We start from the raw sequence: 17000 nt of genomic DNA on the forward strand, positions 1-17000 counted from the left end.
TATCAGGCTACTGCTCGGTTGTGCCAATGGCTGCTCATACATGCAATAGCCTTCTAATTATACTCACCCATTCGTCATTTATGGCAGTGATTCTGCTGTGAAGTTCCAGTGGTGCGGCTCAACTATTCCTCTGGTGCTTATCAGTTATGGCAATGTAGTTTCCCATTTATGGGAGTGCTGCTTCCTAAATATTCCAGAGATGCAGTTTATTCGACTGCCCAAATATGAGGGAAATGGCCTTAAGCACTCGTGCTGTTTCCCCACAAGGTGAACAGCGCTTGCCTTAACCACGCACATGCGTGGTTAAGGAGGTTGGCGTTTTAGCTGTGCGAGCAGATGGCAGAGGAGCCAGAAGGCATGCAGCAAGAAGGACGGACCGGGACATAGCTGGGTAAGTTGGGCTGAGGCCAGAGGGGAGGAGGGGGGAGATTTTCGGATTGGGGACTGGTTTTAGGGCTCAGGGAGAGGGGCTGGGGTAGTTTATAAGTGGCCGAGTTTTAGGGCTCAGGGCAGGGGGCGGGAAAGGGACAGCTTTCATGGCTAGGGGGGCAGTTTTTAGGGCCCAGGGGAGGCAGGAAAGGGGCATTTTTCAGGGCTAGGGCAGTTTTTAGGCCTCAGGGCGGGGGTGCTGTGGTCAGGGTAGTTGTTTTTTGTCTAGGGGCTCAAATTTTAGGAATCAGGGTAGTGGGCCAGGGTAGTTAATAGGGCTGGGATGGATAGATTACACCACAGGAGGGTCGATATTTAGGGCAGGGGGACTGAGTGGGATCCTTACCACACATATACATTTACCAAACATGCCTTTACAATGAAACTCGTTGTAAACACATGTGGCAAAGGCTTGTGTGGTAAAGACGCTGTTAGTGTAAAGACCGTGTGGTTAAGGCATGTATGGCTTTGACATGCTTGGTTGTGTCAAACAACCCAAATATGATGCTGATGATCAATTATTCCAGTGCCACCCCTGAATTACAGCAATGATGCCCACTACTTATGCAATCGCTCCTTCTGAATCACACAATTTGCACGGGTGCCTCACAATTTACACTGGTGGTTCTGCTCCGTTACGACAGTGGAACCTCTCAACGTTCAAAGTGGTGGTGCTCAAAAGTGCTCATGGGGTGCAAAAGCCACTTAGAGGCTTTACGGTTATGCCAGTCCTTCTTTTACTTATGTCAGTAGTGATGCTGATTACGCCACGAGGAATCCAAGTGACACACTGGCACCATTTGGACGAAGAGCGCCTTTTGCCAGGAGTGGGGTTGGGTTGTTCAGTTGCAAAGACGTACTTGTTTTCCAAGGTGCACCAGGAGTGCTAGATTTCCACAGCAGTTACAGAGCGCTGCTCAAACATGGTGGGAGGTACAGTGCCAGAATGCATCCCTTTTGTCAATGGTGGCTCTTTTCAGATAATTGATCTTTGTACTGGATATGGGGTATGGTGTCAAGTTTCAGATTGCTGTACATTTGCAACCAATATATGAATGAGTACTCCTCTGTTTAGAATAAGCCCTCTTTGAGGTACAGCACTATTTTATTCTATGTGTTTGCATCCTGATGGTATTTAGTTCCATTCCATGTCCAAATATCACTTTACGAAATGGGGTTACTATCCTTAAACATAATCAAAACAACAAGGAAAAATAATCATCATGGATTAATCTTCCTATGTGCAACAATCTAAATTTGGGTTTGTTTAGAGATGTTGCTATTGCCAGGAAAGATTGTGGGACTCATCTGTGTCATTTGCTTATATGTATCTGTGTTTTTAAATTGTGCTATTGAGCCAACTGGCTGCCCTATTCCACTTTAAATCTTTGGGAGAAAATGTCATATGTTCAGAATTACAAGCATTGTATTCCAGATAAGGTAGGATGAGAAGGCACCACTTGAGGTTTCAATTTCAGCCACTTAGGCACTAGGTTACATCTCCTCCATTATGGAATAACTAACTTTCAACAAGTTGGTGGAAAGATACATTGACTAGTACGCAGGACGCGTGCTCACATTCATTTTCTTGAGAATGTCTCCCTTTCTTAGTGAAACTTTATCTGTTGTAATGACTTATTTTGCAATCCCTGCAGTAATTCGAACCATTAACACTTTCCTCACGTTTCCTGCAATCCATTTTCTTATTAAGAGTTCATTGTCCTGCCCCCACTGAGAGTGTCTCCATGATCATCTCAGATTTCACCCAAGCGAATGACCTCATCGATCAGGCATTTATTTATTCTGCACATGTAGGGGAAGAACATATGCCTTACATTAATCCTCCAGGCACATCATGGGCTGAGACCTCTGGAGAAACCCACCACACATTACCGCCTCGCGGGGGAGCTCGGGCTGACAAAGGAAACGATTATCAGACAAACTCCTCCTCATCCGTCTTGAATGACTTCATGCCAGCTTTGTCCACATGGGGACAATGCCTTAAAGTAGAGGTGGCACAAGCAGTTCACCCCAGATGAAATTCGCTATATTTTACAGATATTGTTACAACACTCTGATCAAAATGTAACACATTCTAAATTATTATAATTTGTGTCTGAAAAGCCACCTGGAACACCACAAAAAAACACCTGGGACAACACAAAGAACTGGTTGACCAAAACACTGATTGTCCAGACTGAACGAGACACAAATGAATGAGCTGGCCATGGGCCAAGGATGGCATCTTGAGAAACCAGCATGAGCCCCTTGTGGTGAGGGCTGGCATGGATAATTCAGAATGACTGGGCATGGGCCAACAGTGGGTTTTGGGACCAAGCAAGTCCCCCTTTCATCATCACCTAGAACTACCAAATGGCCCCTGGAGACACATCCATGCAATACCAGATTTAAAAAAAGGTATATGCAATAAACATGTATGCAGTGGTTTCACAATCCATTCCTCTATTTTTACCGTATGTAAAATTTTATATTAAATATAGAGCGGGAAAACATGTGTTCCCTTACCTATAAAGAAAGCAAGACAAATAATGCAAAATGGAGCTACAATTTATTTGCACTAATAGAAAGGTTACATAATATTACCCTAGTTATTCTACAGCCTGGAGTCTTCTGTTTGATAATAATGTAGTTATATATATATATATTCACTTAAAAAACCATAGGTTTCACACATGTTATAGTTAGCTGTACATTTCACTCGTAAAAACCAATGAAATTCCACATTATAGTTAGATCAGGTAACTATAACTTGCGCGCCCCCAATGCACTGCTGATGACGTCACATATTACATCACTCATGACATGGTCAGTGACATCACTCATGACATCAATGATGACATCTGAAATGACACATTGTGGATTGCGGTCGCGCAAGTTATAGTTACCTGATCTAACTATAACGTGGAATTTCATTGTTTTTTTACGAGTGAAATGTACAGCTAACTATAACATGTGTGAAACCTATGGTTTTTTAAGTGAATTTGCAAGGTTTTTTAAATGCTAATTCCTAACTATAACGTGTGTGAAACCTCTGATTTTTTCAGTGAATTTCAAAGGTTTTTTAAATGCGAAGTTATGTATGTATTATTATTTTTTTATATATATTTATTTTACAATAAACTACGTATTAAAAATTTTAAAAAAAATGTTTTGTTTTTTGTTTTTTGGTTTTACACCACGCGCACCCCCGCGATTTTTAAAAAAAAAATTAAAATGTTTTTTCTGCTTTCGGGGTCCTTCAGGGACCCCCTGACAAAGGCTAGGGGATCAGGAACTCTCTACCCTGCCCCCTTTTCACGTTCACCACCTTCCTTTTTCACTCTCGCACTGAAAACAAACAAAATGGCGGCCAACACTTCCTGATTTTGACCGATTCGAACGTTGACTAACATGTAACCACCAATCCGAATTACGCTCGCGCACGTTAGGGTGCTCGCACGGTGCGCGCACGGTGCGCGGCTATAGATATGTATGTGCTTTTAACTGCAATTTTCTCAGGAACTACTGAACTCATTGACTCCATATATGCAAAAGGCACATCCCTGAGCTGAGGACTACCTCTCTGCCAAATTTCAAGTAATTCTGTTCAGCCGTTCGGGCTGTACCTTGGACTAAAGGTCCCTATGGAAATTGCATGGGGAAAACGCGTTTTGGGACCCCCCTTTTTTCTCAGCCCCCGCTTGACGAATCCCCCCGAGACTTTCAGGGTAGGAGCGGAGCGGAGCGCCACACCTATTTTGAAAATTTCGCAAGGATTCGTCCACCGGCGCCAAAGTTATTCCAAATAGAATGTTGCGGATTTCCTATGGAAACACGGTCCTAACTATAACTATCTACTGGCGACCGCCAGTAGATAATATATATATATATCCAAAACCCTCGTCGGTTACTTCATTCCAAGAAGAACGAGCGTGGACCCAGCATATGTGCAAATACATTTTATTGCCACCATTTCAGTCCACCATGAATGCGTTTTGGCCGAATCACGGCCTTGAACACACATATATATATATATGTATATATAGATATATATATATATATAGAGAGAGTGAGAGAGAGAGAGAGAGCGAGAGAGAGAGAGAGAGAGAGAGCGAGAGGGAGAGAGAGATATCAGGCGCCTATACGGCTACTAAAGGGGCTCCAGCCCCCCCCCCCTCCGTCGTGTGTCTCAGCCCGGGCTGTTGCAGCTCAAGTTGCTGTGGGCTCGGATGTGTAGAGTCTGGAGTCTTATCTCTGGCATGCCCAAGTTTTTCACAAGGCTTTAAAGACCATTTGCATATTTACATACCTTTGTAAACTGGTTACCGAGGCTTAGTTTCTTTTTCTGGTTCCAGTACCCCCTGGGTCCCCACTCTGCCTATTCCTTACATTTGTATTTTACATTTACTGCAATAGTGTGAGAATGCATTTCATGAAAAGGAATACAAAGTAGAGTTGCCAAAAGAAAAATTCTAGCAATGTGTTGTTTAAAGAGCCTTCAAAGACCTCGTCTTGACACTAAATAGGGTTATAACACAATTAAAAGTGCTTTCTATTTATATGAGCTTCTATTTATATTTGCTGTCGAAGTATGCACAGATAAGTGCTGAAAATACGGCTTTAGGTGACTTTAATTCTGTACCATCTGTGACATCAAAATAATGAGTTGGCAACCTTAATCATAAGACTGGAAGTTTGTTGCAGGATCAGCACATTATTTATTTCCTCCACCCTCAATCCCTGATTAATGCCATAATATCAATAGTTTAACTTATACCTGAAACCCTACGCCGCCATCAATAACAAGCTGAGTTACTTCAAGTGTCTGGGAATGCACCCTGCATTCAGACAACTCACTCCTCATTCTCGCCCTTCACTTTCACGCTCACCCTGCACTCACAGCAAACAAAATGCACTCACACTGATTACCATGCACTCACACCATTCACTCGCTCACCATGCACTCACAGTGATCACTTTGCACTCACAATGCACTTGTGCTGTTCACCCTATACCTCATCCTGCAGTCACACAAGCACACTACTCACCCTGCACTCATGTAACACTACAGTCACCTGTTCCCCTCACTGCTCAATCTGCAATCGCACTCAAACAAGCCCATCACTAACCATGCATTCATCACTCATTCGTCCCACTCTGCATGTACATCCAGGGCCGGACTGGGTACCAAAACCGGCCCTGTCAAAGTGCTCGGCCAGCCCCCGGGGGGTGTTGGAGGTGAGGCTGAGCAGTTTGTCAGCGCAGGTTACAGACGATTTTCTTACAGGGGCCCACCGGGGAAATGCCCGGTGCCCACTGCCCGCTGCGGCCAGTCCAGCCAGTCCAGCCACGCCAAAATCCTCACTCACCCTACAGTCACTCCTCTTGCCCTACTCTCACACTGTCACATCACTCAGAGTGTTAATGTGCCTGCTACAAAGAACATGTACCATGTAGATCACATAACTGAGTGTGAGTAAACTGTGAGCAGAGCTATAAAAAAATGAAATGCTTGTCAGAAAGGTGCTAAAGAGAGATAAGATGCATTGTTTGTGAGCGGTAGTGAGGGAATTCATTGAGAAGGAGGAAATGGGGGAGGGGTGCCAAAAGAGACTGTTGCACCATGTGCGACCAGTGCTTGGGTTAGCCCTGGCTGGGAGTGTTAGCCCCTCCCCCCAAAGTTCAGGACTAGTTGCGCCCTGAATGATATATATTTTTATATATATATATATATATATATATACTCGGTAGCCCGTAACATGCAATCAATAAAGCGTCTCCAGTCGAAGGACACGCACCTCGTTAGAAATATGTCAAGTGTGCAAATATTTGGGTCCAATGTGCAAACGTTCAGTACGTGCCAATGATCCCCATGTATTTCTGTTGTTGGACACTGACCTGCATAAGTTGGTGCCCTCATAACACACAATTTTATAATTTTGAACATTTTCCTTATGCCTAACGGTATTGCCCAGTATGTTATGATGCCTCACAAAATTTATAAACATGATATTTATTTATTGTTTTGTGCTTTTACACTATATGCACTTTTCTGTTAGTACTTTACTTATGGCAGTTTTAACATGGCACCTATGTTTACTTTCATTTACGTGTACTTGTAAAGTGTGATCCGTCATTTATGTTTATGTTGGAATATATATCACTGTGTTTGAATGTTCTCTCCTGTCACCATGACAAAGGCTTGGGTGGGCCAAAACAAGTCAGGAGAGCCTTTTTGAAAATAAACTGGAACATTATAGTTGCACATGCATCTGAGAGTGCCTTTCTTCTGGAGGCTAATTATCAATTGTACATATATATACCAGTAGGTAGTTATAGTTAGGACCTTGTTTCTATAGGAATTTGTAAATTTCTCAGATATACAACTATGGCTGTGGTGGATCCGCAAACCCTCCCGATCTCGTGCCTGAGATCCGATTGGCTGCCAACACTTCAAACCAGGAAGTGTTGGCAGCCAACTTGTGACTCAGTTGAACCGATTCACAAGAAAAAAACGTGAACAAATTAGAAAAGGGGGCAGGGCAGATACACCCTGACCCCCAGCCTGTTCAGGAGGAGTCCCACAGGGACCCCCATGGCCCAAAAAAGCATTTTTTTTAAAACAAATCGGCTGAATTCGTGGTTGGTCTGCAAATCCGGCAGAATTCTTTTTTTTTTTAAACGAAGTGCGGGCTTCCTTTACTTTTACCCCCAGGGAGCTGCATCTTAGTAGCTCCCCGGGGGTAAAAAGCAATGCCGGCTCCGCGGGGCCTTCAAGCTCACCCCATAGTCCCAAAGGAAATGGTCATGCCCCAGGGGATGGGCTCCCCATGACGAAAATCGCCGAGGGCACCCTCCCTTTTTTATTTAAAAGAAAAAATGTCTGGGCCCCTGGAATGAGGTCCCCAGGGCCAAAATTGGCCTGGGGAGAGGGGCCCCTCCCTTAAAATAAAATATTTAAAAAAAAAGAAATGGCCTGGCCCCAGGGGATAGGGTCCCGGGGGCCAAAGATTGCCCGGGAGAGGGGGCACACGGCCACCTCCATTAAAAGTACAAAAATAAATGGCCATGACCCGGGGATAAGGTCCATAGGGGCCAAACTGGCCTGGGGAGGGGGCTGTATGGCCCCCTTCCCTTTATAAGGAAATATACAAGCACGTACTGGTATTGCTGGCCACAGCCCGGACGAAACCTCACTCGTTTATAAAACACTGAATCCTTACCACGGATCAGTCCATAGGGGATGGATTCTAGTCTCCTCATTCCTCCAGCACCGCATCAGACTAACTACTGTGAGGTATCGTCCATAAATCCTATCATCTACTACCAACTCGGACCATACCACTCCTTTTACGGTTACTTCGGATGAAAGCGCTGCCTCTTTACTTAACTTGCCCTGAAGAAGCCCTTCTCTGGGCGAAACGCGTTGGCTGTTCTGTTTTGTACCAAGAGCACATCGTGAATAAAAATCAAAAGAACCTCAAACAACGACGTGAAAATCCTTCTGTTTCTCCCTAACTGATGTATTCACTGTGAATAATTTTCTGTAATATTGCCTCTCATACCCCTGTGTTAATAAAAAGAAAGGCCTAGCCCCACGGGATGGGGTCCCCTGGGTAAAAATGGGTCAAGGGAGGGGGGCCACACAGCACCTCTTCTTAAAATGAAGAAAAAAAATGAAGCCGGCAACTCGCCGAGGCCCCGTTCACGTCTCTACTACTCTGCAAATGCGCCTCCTGGCACACTCTTGGTTGGGGGATGAAGTCCCCTTGCCTCTTGAGGGTCCCTGGGTGCTAACTAGACCACCTGTTACCTCCAGTAAGCCCCACACAGTGGGAATGCTGAATATGTGGTTGGAGGCCACGCACCTTTCCCCACCACTCTGCAAACGTGCCTCTTAGTGCACTGTTGGTGGGGCGATGAGGTACCCTGGCGCCCTGAGGGCCTCAGGACTAAAGTGGACTTCATCCCCCAAGCAGCAGTGCACCAGAAAGCGCATTTGCAGAGTGGTGGAGAAAGGGGGCGTCCCTTCCTGCACAAAAACCATGCTTTAAAATATTTTCCTCTTGTTTTGTGTGCTGTAGAATGAGGCCCACATGCAAACAGGAAGAAACAAGGAGAAGTGAAAACATATCTCCTCATTACGCCTGCCTCAGTTAGGTGCAGGATTATGGTGCAAATCCCTGTCTACAATTCTTCCCAGATAGGGATTTTCATCAGAACCCATGGTTGGTTGCACGGGAATGACCATGCACCAAGAATGCAATGCCCGCTTGATGCAAAGTAAAGCAAGGCAGATCATAGCACTGCATTGTGTCACTTTGGATTACATACAAACGTAAATCCTGATTTACGTTGGTTTGGAAAACCCAGCAGAAGACTTTGTATTGGGTTGCATTAAGAAAAGTAACACAACCCCAAATCAAACTCTTTGTAAATCAGGGTCTGGATCTTTAGAGGGTAGCACAAAAGGGTGAGCTTTCTTTGTGCAGGGAGAGTGCTTCAGGTACTTTGTTGCAAAGAACATTATTTTGTTTGTTATTCAGTTTGTGGCAGGCACAATTTTTGAGAATATCACTAAACTATGTGGAAGTTGAACATCATGATATTATTTTCTGTTTTGCTCTTTGCTGCCTCTTCTACACTCACTGCACAGGGCTGTAGATATTTATTCATCTATTTTCTAATATTAACTATTAATTTTTGAACAGGGCGTATTGACTTTTTTTTAACTTTGCTATTTTAATGTTATTTATACTAACAGTTTGTTAATGTTTCATGGAAATGACAAGGTTAAAGAATATTAAAAAAAAAGATTTGCTGTTTTAGGTCTGGCGTTAGTCAAGAACTTTTGTTCTTGATAAAAATACACAAGCTTTGCATATTATTGGGGCTTTCAGTCAGTCCTCTTTACCTATTGGTCTACAGTAGTGTCATTCACATTTTGCTTCCACCCACACAGCATGGAGCACAGCACACAGCTTGGGGCACAGGGTCAGCCCACTTAGGCAATTGGCTTAACTGTCCATTGGCGTAAGGAACCACCCACTCCAGCAGCTTAATCCGGGGCTCCAACTGGACCTGATAAGCTGCAGGTCCACATAAACATGTATTAGTTGTTTATGGGCTTCTTATGTCTGCACAATAAATGCTGATACATTGCACGACTAGGAAATACCATAAGAGAGGGTTGTTGATGCTCAGGGAAGGTAACACATAAAGAAAAAAAATAGTGGAAAAAGCAGAGGCAGGAACCCATTAGAAAATAATGGGCATGGCAGAGAAAGATATGAAAAAAATGGGTAGACTGGAAGGAAAAAGGAAGGAAGGAAACGAGAGGAAAGATGGAAGAAAAATGAAAGGTAGGATAAACAGGTTGAAAGAATAACTGGATGGAAGAGTAAAAGGACTGTCTGGTAAAAAAGTGTGAATGGGTGGATTATGGAAGAATGCACAGATGAAGAAGAGTGAATGGCTGGATGGTTAAAAGACTGACGAATACAAGAACATATTGATGGGTGGATGGGGAAAAGATTGATGGATGGGGCAATGAGTAGGTACGTCGGAAGGTGAAGGTAGGGACAGGTGAATGGATGAATAGATGGAAGGATAAATAGATGGATAGATGGAAGTAGGGTGAAAGGAACTCTTGTTATTAAGGTTGCCTTTGATCGCTTTGCACGCTTGGTCTGATTGAAGGTATGTTGCGAGTAGGGGGCATTTTGATATTCTGGCTACTCCCTTATACCTGACCATGGCAAGCTCTTCTCTTGCACAATATATGCCCATCTGCCCAATAATTAGTCACTGGTGGTGGTGGTGGTGGTGCTGGTGCGAGGTACAGTCTTACATGAAACATGTAAATATTATTATGGATTTTAGACAATGCTCCATGTCTTTAGTATCGACAATGTTTTCATACAATATGTGCCTTCAAACACAAAACATTCACAACAAAATAAGCATTGGCTAAGCCAAAGGTCAGCTGCCATGGCAAGGCCTGTTACTTTTTTACTATATCCCTTATTTGTAGGAGCTTACCTTTGAAGCTCGCATGTGTGTGAGCATGTGTTGTGTCTCTATGTGATCCTGTATGTGTGTGTGTGTGTGTGAGCATGCGTGTATGTACGTAACTTCGATGCAGTCTTGTATATGTGTGCGATTCTGTAATAATGTTTCGAACTTTACAGTTCGGGATTTTCTTCGCCAGATCTTTGTGTGGATGTAGGTTTTTTTTGTAAGTTCCAATAGTTTTATTGAAAAAGAAGCAGTTACAGATTAGATAGTTATGGTACACTACAGGGTACATTGTATAACATCATTCGACTACATAGGCAAACGTGGGACATATCGTAGGAAAAATGACACGGATAGGGAATGTACAATGGTGCAAAAAACATCTGTTGGTATCTAATTTGTCAGGTATGGTGATAGATCCATATGGAGAAGTACATTGAGAACAAATCTTAAGATAGTAGGGGGTTAGGTACAGAATCTCCATGTAAGATGAGAATTGAGGATCCTGAATGTGCACAATATGTGTGAGCAGAAAATAAAAAGAAAAGAAAGAGTAGAAAAGGAAAGAGAGAGAGGCGAGAATAGAGCACTGGAGGGGAAGTGATTAGTGAGAGAAGAGAGAGGGAGTGAGATTGGAGGGAAATCGGGCGTATAGGGGGCTGAGTCAACAGAGATTGAAGTGAGGGCCGGTTTACCCAGTGTGTGTGTTGGAGGTTTCTTTCTGTCTCATTGGGTTGTGGAATTGTATGAGCTGGAGGGGAGTTGAGGCTCCAGCGGATCCACTTTTTTTAGGTACAAGTCAAGTTCATTCCATAGGCAGCACGTACGATGAGTTATGTAGTTTCTTGTACATTATGTTGTCCGCACTCATGGCGGGCACGGAGTGTTCCACCATTTGTTGAAGGTAATTTCTTTGGTGGATTTCCACTCTAACAGGACTGTTTTGGAGCCCAGGGCTAGCAGAAGATCTAATAGCAAAGAGTCCTATGCAGGGAGATCAGTGTTAAGGGGGCGTACCACAAGACCTAAAGTAGAGGTTAAGAAAGATGGTGTGGACTTAGTTTTTATTCTCAATTCCTATAGACGCATTTTCTGTGCTCTGAGTTTTGCGGAACCCCATTTTTGCGATTATTGATTTACTTCAGGCTTCACTTGATCATACCTGTAACTGGTGCACATCCGATGCATTGCTGTAATCCTCCAGATGTTTCATAAAACCTGGTGGTAAGGGAAATAAACTGTTCCAAAAGTATTGAATAACTCAGATATCAAAATTGTAGCTTTTTTTCTCAAATAATTTACATAAAAATGAAAGTAAGCTTTGAAAATATAAAGATGGTGTTATACCAATGTGCTCCTCTGTCTTAAGGGATGTTTCAGATGGTTTAGTTAAATGCACTCCCTACAGCAAAAGTGTCTACAATATGTCCAGAATTAACACAATTTTGCTAATGCAAGGATCGGCACTACTTTGCCAAGAATGCCTACCATGTGTCTAGAATGACCACAATTATTGAGTGTTAGATTGCTCCATCGCTCATTAATCCTAAGAGTGGTGGCTGCTCTAATTTAAAAGTGGTGTGACAATGAAATGCGGGGGGGGATTTGGAGGGGAGGGAAGGGGCGAATAATACATTAAATCACTTACCTGTCGCTGCAGCCACCACCACAGTGCTCCTCTTCCGACGCCGGCGCACACTGCATAGGCTCCCAGGGGTCAATCCAGATGCTGCTCTCATGCTGGTAATACTACTTACCAGCATGAGAGCAGCGCCGTGATTGGCCTGTGTGGGCTCACTTGACGCTCACTCAGGCACAGGAAGACTGTGCCTGTTCTCCACCCGGGTGTGCAACACAGCTTGGGTTGGAAAAATTGAAGTGTGCATGCTGGCTTGGCCATTAAGGTGACCAACTGGCATGGGTGCAAATTCAGGATGGTAAGTGTAAAAATTCAAGACAAAGGGTCAAAATTCAGGACAAAAATTCAGGACAGAAGGTCAAAATTCAGGACAAACCTTCGGGACAAAAAGTACGTTTTACAGATACATCAGAAAAAGTTGCGCGATAGTATAAAAGTAAGTAAATAGATAACCACTTAAGTACAAGTCAAAATAAGTTTAAATTAGATTGAGACAATCGTGCACTTCACGTTTTTTCGGAGCGCAGCTTTGAGCAACTGTGCTGGTCTTTTTGTGGTATTTCATATGATAATAATGTATTTATATGGTTACTGCACTGGGTTGTCCAGTCTGACATTTTGTTTACAACTCATGGTCCTGAGCAGGCATGTTTGGTGAGAGAAGTGGTCAGGAAGATCTGCTCAGATAGACTTTTTTACGAGCATCTCATATCTGAGTTCCATTGTGAGATGTAAAACGGCATGCATAGGTGAACTAAAAGGAGGATTGCTGTGATGAACCCACTATAGAGAACACATTATGGGTGTTTCAGCAAGTGGAACTTAAAATATGGAATCTGACTTTGCTTATGGGGACTTCGCAGAGAGTTGCACTAGCTGACGGAAGTCACAGGGTGCTCTTCCCTGCAGATTTCTTAAAGAAGGCGCTGTCGACACACTATTACATAGTTTATTTATGTCGCCTTTGCCTATTGCTACAAACACAATATACATCTCAAGCACAGCTCATGGCACTATGAGGCTCTCCCTAAAACCTTACGCCTAAAACAAAACATGCAAACATTTACAATTACTAGTGTAACATTCAAGTAGCAGCTGGGTGTCACTCAACATGTCATATGCATGGTGTATAGATCCCACACACAAGCACACAGCTTATACAGAATAGTAACACATAGGCAACGGAGTAGCCAGAAAATGTAAATACCTTCCACTTTGAAATAAAGCTCTTGTGGCACCAGTAAAGCACCAAGAAAGCAAAGTAAGTCATCAAAGCCTTCCCCTGAAGAGCTCTCTTGTCCAAGGATCCAGCCATTCATCCTTCCATCAAACCCTTGATATCCACCATTTCAAATGTACATTCTGTCATCTATTAAATCTTTCATCCATCATTCAGTGTTTCACCATTCATTCTGTTCTTCCATTTGTGTGCCCATCCATATCCACTTCACTATTCCCGAGCACATAGGCAATCTGAAAACTTGGAAGTCATGAGCCATGCATGATGCACAATGCCAGGACGTGAGGTGACTGTGACATGATGTTGTTTCCAGGGCTTTAAGTGGGATGAAAAAACTGGGGGTCTCTCCAAGGGGCCTGTCTGATGCAATTAAGGGCATGGCTTAAAACACCTAAGCCAAAAATATGTGCTGAGGATAATGTGCCGCCCAACTGGTATTTTGCTGTTTCTATCATTGCATTCAGTAACATTAGACTTACAACAAGCCATGACTATTGGCTTTGTCATTGGATGGTAGTTGCATAAAATAAATAAAAAAGCAACAACTATGGCTTTGTTGTATATAATATTAAAATGCTTCAGCTCTGAAATGATGAGGCTGCGTAAGAACTATAACCTCTTCTTTTTTACTTCTTTCGCCAGCTTCTTTTCATGAACTGGCACATAGCAGCATGGTCACTTTTGTACATAGGTTTTGTACATTTCTTCTATCTAACCCTAACAGAAGGCCCTGCCCTAGACAGCAGCAGGAGGAGGCCACCACATGCTGAAACAGCTCAAACAGGCTTATTGTCATTCTGTATGTGGCAATCAGCCGCATACAGAATGACAATGGGCGGGGTGGGGCTGCTCGGGTGCTCCAAGGACAAGTGCGACGCGGCCCCATCAGGGAGCTGAGTCCTTTTGCAGGGGAACAGCTCTGCTCCCTGCAAGACCCAAAATGATGGACAAAAGGCGTCCGTTAAAGGAATCTTCATGGACGTCGGCTACGCTGCCGACTTTGGTGCAGAAAACCAGGGTTCGAGCCTCGAGGTCGCGTCCACATCCTGTGATTCTGGGCAAATCAGTTAATCTCCCCGTGCCTGAATGTGTAATGTAAATACGGTGCTATGTAAAGCGCTCCAGTACCTTCCGGTCGAATTTGCGCTATATAAATATGCAACAAAAAAAACCCTATTGGCTGTCCTAAGACAGCCGGCCCAACCAGTATGCGCACTTACAGTGTCCTTCACTCCTCTTCCCTTCTGCTGACGTGATGCTTCATCGGGGTAAGACCTAAGACCTAGACTCCGCTGGCAATTTTTATAGCGCCTACTGGCTCAGTAAGACAAGTAAAATGATAACAAAATCGTTTTATTATCATTGTATTTTTCAGTGGGATGATGCTCCTCCTTCATAACAGAGGAGCAGCCACAGAATCCTAATTGCATCTTTAGATTTGCCACAATACTCTGGAACCCTAATTGCATCTTTAGATTTGCCACAATACTCTGGAACCCTAATTGCATCTTTAGATTTGCCACAATACTCTGGAACCCTAATTGCATCTTTAGATTTGCCACAATACTCTGGAACCCTAATTGCATCTTTAGATTTGCCACAATATTCTGGAACCCTAATTGCATCTTTAGATTTGCCACAATACTCTGGAACCCTAATTGCATCTTTAGATTTGCCACAATACTCTGGAACCCTAATTGCATCTTTAGATTTGCCACAATACTCTGGAACCCTAATTGCATCTTTAGATTTGCCACAATACTCTGGAACCCTAATTGCATCTTTAGATTTGCCACAATACTCTGGAACCCTAATTGCATCTTTAGATTTGCCACAATACTCTGGAACCCTAATTGCATCTTTAGATTTGCTACAATACTCTGGAACCCTAATTGCATCTTTAGATTTGCCACAATACTCTGGAACCCTAATTGCATCTTTAGATTTGCCACAATACTCTGGAATCCTAATTGCATCTTTAGATTTGCCACAATACTCTGGAATCCTAATTGCATCTTTAGATTTGCCACAATACTCTGGAATCCTAAATGCATCTTTAGATTTGCCACAATACTCTGGAATCCTAAATGCATGCTCGGATTAGCACCATCACTAATTCATCTCAAATTGTTCAGAGTTTCATTCAGAAATCTTGAGATTTGCACAATTACTTTAAAGACCCTGCTATATGGGAATAGACTGACCACTGCTTATTAACCCCAGCGCGCGACGTTCAAACTTGCAACTTCACTCAGAAAGCAATTCTGCTGCACTCCATTTCCAAAATGTGTCACAAAAGTGTCCTTTACGAAAATTACAATAACCACGTTCATATGTAAATGAGTGTTTATTCTGATGACACTACACCCCTCTCCATCTTTCCCCAACAGAGATTTCTTTATCAGCCCTTTCTCCTAATGTTTCCAACTGCACATGGGTTCAGCACAAAAAAATCACTATGGGGCATATCAACAACAACCGGCGATAATTATCGCAAAGCGCACTTAGCGCTAGGATAATTATCGCCGGCTGGCGTGGATTTTTATCGCTGAGATAGCGTGCTATTAGCAACGCTTATCTCAATAGCGATAAAAATCCTCACGCTAACTGCCTAACGTGAGATTATCGCTGGAAACCCAGCGATAATCTCACATTAGCTTGTTGATAGGGACTCAAAAACTTAGCCATGATATCCTCCTTCCATAGGATATCATGGCTAAGTCAGTCCTGAAGCAGGTGTTAGGAAAGTAGCGATAACAGGTGTTATTGCTACTTTTCCTGACGCTATGCTTCATAGCGTGGGGCTTGATGATAGGAGAAATGTCGTTTAGCGACATTTCTCCTGTCATGTCAGGTCAGGAATGCTCACTTTGCATCTCATTAGAGATGTAAAGCTGGGCGTTAGAAATCCCCACGCTATAGCAAGGTTTCACGCGTTAGCGTGACCTTGCTAATATAGCGATAAAATTATCGCCGCTTTTTGGCCGAAAACGGCCGCCAAAGCGGCGATAATTTTTTTATCGCCTCGTTGTAAATATGCCCCTATGTGACTCTAAAGTGTGCTGATGGGATGGTTTGGCAATATAAGATACCATGAAGATGAACTACAGCTGAGCAAACAAGCAACAGGTGACCTTTCAGTGTATCTGTAAGCGTTTCCTCTTGGTGCACTTGTAATGGTTATCCTTAAACTGTATTCCCATATCAATCAAAAGGGGCAAATCTCACATCTGTTGGTAACGTAGAAAGGATCTCGAGTACAAAGACTGATTAATGACACACTTGGGCACAGATGTGATTGAGTTTGCTGCTGAATAAACACTACAGTGGGGTGGGAAATTAGAACAGCCACTTCAGAAAAATGAAGAAAATGCCTGTTAACCTGAAGCTGGTCATTTCAACTGGGGGAGGAGGGGGTCAGGTTAGGGGGCCAGTGTCTATTTCACAGGAGAATTTTTGGTGAGTGAGGTACTGGGCTCCATGCTGCTTGTGTATAAGGCTCATGCAGACACAATCTTTCCTGGTAACAACTACAGCAATTTCTATCCTGTCTAAACTTGGTCTCGTATTTGCGATTTAACTTGCATGTGTTATGTTCACATATGATGTATTCAAGATGGTGGCCTGCTGCTGTGTTTGCTATTTAAATAAAGCAACTTTTCGTTTTTCAAATGC

The sequence above is a fragment of the Triturus cristatus genome, chromosome 11, assembly GCF_964204655.1.
Source record: "Triturus cristatus chromosome 11, aTriCri1.1, whole genome shotgun sequence".
Lineage (NCBI taxonomy): Eukaryota > Metazoa > Chordata > Amphibia > Caudata > Salamandridae > Triturus > Triturus cristatus.